Raw genomic sequence first — 5,000 nt, 5'->3', positions numbered from 1 at the left:
ATGCATCGAGTCTTTTATCCTGGAAAATACAGATAGAAGACCGTACATGTGATGGATCGTTTAAGTTTGATTTGAGGGCCCGTTCTTGCATTTTGGAGAAACTCTGTCATCATTTGATGGCTGCTAGGAGAATTTATGTGTGGTCACTTTTAAATCCATAACAGTTATAGACGGCTACCCTTTGGCCGAAATACAGGCTTGAAATAGCCTATTCCGAGCAGATTGGATCCAAATATAAATTATATTGATACCAAGGGTGGTACCAGTAGCAGATTAGCACTGCATGATGAGATTGATCATTTTCAGGGTTTTTTTTATTTATTTATTTTCAAACATCTGTGTTTTTTTGTTTTTTTTGTGTGTGTTTTTTACATTAAACATACATCTGTTCTCTTAAACCACTATTGGTAACATATGCTAATACTGTGATGGATGGGTATATTATATTTATTTTATATCATCTGAAGCAGATAAAAAAACATACCTTTAACTTTCAAAAAAGTTGTAATGCTCAAAAAGACGTTATTACTGTGTTTATGTTCCTTTCAGCACTTTTGTGTAACTGCTGTTTTATTTTAGTAAACATAAGCCTGTTAAACAAAATAAATGACTATATAAAGCAACTTTGTTGGTTATGCGTCTATCTTTATAATAATGTAAGGAATTTCAATGAAAATACTATAAGCATTGTTTGGATGAGATTTAAAAATATATAATACATTTCATTATTAACCATAATCGCTCATTTTTATTTAAAGCAGTAATTTATATACCGGTAGGCTATAGCAGTGGTCCCCAACCACTGGGCTGCGGCCTGGTACCGGTCCGTGGATCGATTGGTACCGTGCCGCACAAGAAATTTAAAAAAATAAAAAATAAAAAAATAAAATACTTTTTTTTATTTTTTTTTATTAAATCAACATAAAAAACACAAGATACACTTACAATTAGTGCACCAACCCAAAAAACCTCCTTCCCCCATTTTCACTCATTCACACTAATTCGCACAAAAGGGTTGTTTCTTTCTGTTATTAATATTTCTGGTTCCTACATTATATATTAATATAGATCAATACGGTCTGCAGGGATGCAGTCCGTAAGCACACATGATTGTATTTTTTTATGACAAAAAAAATAAATAAAAAAAAGAACCCTTACATAAGAACAACCTTTTGCTTGTTCTTATGTATGTAAAGGCAAAAACGCAAACTCAATCAATTATTTTGAAACATTCCAACTAAAAAGCCCTGTTTTTTATGCTATCGCCAACACAAGCCCTGTATTTACTTGGTATCGGATTGATACCAAAATTTGCAGTCTGGCCTGCACCCTCACTTTTCAAGAGTCAAAAGTGTCGCCATCATAAAAAACCTTTATTCACTGTAAGGGTAATGTTTTATGTCACTGAAACATTCTTAACTGACATACAATGTAACAATGTGTTCTGATATGCCAAAAAATAAAAATTCAACACGGTCTCACCTTTTGACGACTCGTGACGGAGACAAAGCAAACACGGAAGGGCTTGCTCAAGGCGAGTAAACGTCACGCATCATGCTGTTTTGACATTCTTACGGTCATTGACATGCAAGTGAATAAATAAGTGTAACTGCTGCAATATTAAAAGCGAACCAAAACAAACTATTCTGTGACCTGTGACATATTAAGACTCGGGGGCTAACGTGTAAAATAAGCCTGAATGCGTATGCCTTCTTTTATTATTGATTTATGTTTATGTATTATCCTTTTTAGCTGTATTGTACACGCAGGGCACAACAAATGCAGGGGCGGGTTTGATTGAGGAAGAGCTTAACCCCAATGAGCGATTAATTTTTTTTAGCATATACTAAAATGTGCTGCTTTTTTTCTTTTAAATGATCTCAACTTTCAAATTCTGGCAGCTTTAAAACACACAAAAATCATTAGATTACGTTGACGGATAAATATGCTTTAATGAAGCAAAATTATTATTATCCAATTTTCCCATGTAAAAACATAAGGAATATTAAATGATTTACTTTCTGTGAACCATAAATAAACTGATACATTATTTACTGTTAAAAAGCTAACATGTGATAAACCAGCAACATTTTTCTAATACAATGGTCCCTGCTGCTGAATTGCTTCTTCTGGAATGGCTCAGACATACTGCATGCATGCTGCTTTACACAGCTGCTGCCTCTCTGTTGTGTTGCGGTACTGCATGGCCCCCCGATGCAGGGCTTTTCATCAAACATTGACCCCAAGTAGCCACCCACTAATGGGAGACTTTAAAGGGGAACATTATCACAATTTCAGAAGGGTTAAAACCATTAAAAATCAGTTCCCAGTGGCTTATTTTATTTTTCAAAGTTTTTTTGAAAATTTTGCCCATCACGCAATATCCCTAAAAAAAGCTTCAAAGTGCCTGATTTTAACCATCGTTATATACACCCGTCCATTTTCCTGTGACGTCACATAGTGATGCCGATACAAACAAACATGGCGGATAGAACAGCAAGATATAGCGACATTAGCTCGGATTCAAACTCGGATTTCAGCGGCTTAAGCGATTCAACAGATTACGCATGTATTGAAACGGATGGTTGTAGTGTGGAGGCAGGTAGCGAAAACGAAATTGAAGAAGAAGCTGAAGCTATTGAGCCATATGGGTTTGAACCGTATGCAAGCGAAACCGACGAAAACGACACGACAGCCAGCGACACGGGAGAAAGCGAGGACGAATTCGGCGATCGCCTTCTAACCAACGATTGGTATGTGTTTGTTTGGCATTAAAGGAAACTAACAACTATGAACTAGGTTTACAGCATATGAAATACATTTGGCAACAACATGCACTTTGAGAGTGCAGACAGCCCAGATTTCATCAATTAATATATTCTGTAGAGATACCCTCATCCGCTCTCTTATCCTGGGGGTCTGGCGGCAGATTTTTTTGACTTTATCGTTGGAAATGCATATGCTTTGAGTGTCGCAGGATATCCACACATTCTTGCCATCTCTGTCGTAGCATAGCTTTCGTCGGTAAAGTGTGCGGAACAAACGTCCAATTTCTTGCCACTTTTGCATCTTTGGGCCACCGGTGCAACTTGAATCCGTCCCTGTTCGTGTTGTTACACCCTCCGACAACACACCGACGAGGCATGATGTCTCCAAGGTACGGAAAACAGTCGAAAAAACGGAAAATAACAGAGCTGATTTGACTCGGTGTTTGAGAAAATGGCGGATTGCTTCCCGATGTGACGTCACGTTGTGACGTCATCGCTCCGAGAGCGAATAATAGAAAGGCGTTTAATTCGCCAAAATTCACCCATTTAGAGTTCGGAAATCGGTTAAAAAAATATATGGTCTTTTTTCTGCAACATCAAGGTATATATTGACGCTTACATAGGTCTGGTGATAATGTTCCCCTTTAATGCTTAGCAGTACTTTAAACATCATTATACTTTCCTTTCTTGCATCCCTGGTATTTATGTAGTGTCATCACAGAAAATGTAAAATAAAATGCAAGACATGTAAAAGTCTGACATCGTGACAGCTCCAACTAAGTGTCAGTGCAACGTTTGAGGCATACATTTGGGCGAAACAGTACCATTGACATGAAGTGTTAGAGGAGGGGTAGAGTTGCCAAAAATTGGACTTAAGTAAGATGAATGTCACTTTATAGCAGGGGTCGGGAACCTTATTGACTGAGAAAGCCAAATATTTTAAAATGTATTTCCGTGAGAGCCATATAATATTTTTTAACACTGAATACAACTAAATGCGTGCATTTTTAAGTAAGACCAACATTTTAGAGTATAATAAGTCTCTTTTTTTTTTGGATAACTTTGTTATTCTGAAGCTAACCAATAATTAAAAAAAATACTTCTTACCATTATTGCAACTTCTTGAACAGGTGCGGTAGAAAACGGATGGAGGGCATAAAATGCATTAGAATGTTTTACATTTTGAACGTTATTTTTAACACTGTCATTACTGCTTATCGTGTTAAGCAGTGTCAGCTAAGATTTATCTGAGAGCCAGATGCAGTCATTAAAAGAGCCTCATCTGGCTCAAGAGCTATAAGTTCCCTACCCCTGATTTAGAGTACCGTAGTATGACTGGGGTAAAACTAGAAAACAGTCATCCTAATAAATACTTTTGTGCAAACGCAAGTAAATAGTAACGTATGATTTATATAGTCGCTATTTTTTAATGGTACTTGCACTACAAACGTGTGTGTGTGGTGTGCACGTGCGTGCGTGTGTGTGTGTGTGTGTGCGTGTGTGTGTGTGCGTGTGTGTGTGTGTGTGTGTGTGTGTGTGTGTGTGTGTGTGTGTGTGTGTGCGTGTGAAAGACAGAGAGACTTGCTGTGCTCCAAAATATGCTCATTTAAAAGCCATTTATGACGTAATACCGGGGCTATCGTTGGTGTATGCGTAATCAAAACATAAAAAAACCCTCTAAAACTTACTGCACCATGTTTATTGTAGATGGAAGTGGAATTCTTGTAGGCTGAAATTTGAACATTTCTATTGACGCATGACAGTGCATGATATAAATGCTCTTTTTCACGGCTTGTAAGTAAACATTGTAGAGCTTTGTGTCTTCTAACACCGTCATGCTACTCTTCACAGTGCGTGGTACCTGTATTAAAGTGGTCATGTGACTGCCAGGCTCCGTTTGAATGGTTTAGATGGAGTCAAACGTCACTAGTGCTTACGGTGGATTGGTGAAAAAGAGTCATGTGACAGTGCCCGCTGGATGAAGTCTATATGAAGAGTAAAACAATGTATTTGGAAGCAGTAATCAGCACAGGGGTTAGTGTGTGTGCCTCACAATACGAGGGTCCTGGGTTCGATCCCCGCGCTCGAGGTCTTTCTGTGTGGAGTTTGCATGTTCTCCCCGTGACTGCGTGGGTTCCCTCCGGGTGGGTTCCTCCCACCTCCAAAGACATGCACCTGGGGATAGGTTGATTGGCAACACTAAATTGGCCCTAGTGTGTGAATGTGAGTGTG

The sequence above is a fragment of the Nerophis lumbriciformis genome, linkage group LG08 (assembly GCF_033978685.3).
Source record: "Nerophis lumbriciformis linkage group LG08, RoL_Nlum_v2.1, whole genome shotgun sequence".
Lineage (NCBI taxonomy): Eukaryota > Metazoa > Chordata > Actinopteri > Syngnathiformes > Syngnathidae > Nerophis > Nerophis lumbriciformis.
This window is presented reverse-complemented; position numbering follows the sequence as displayed.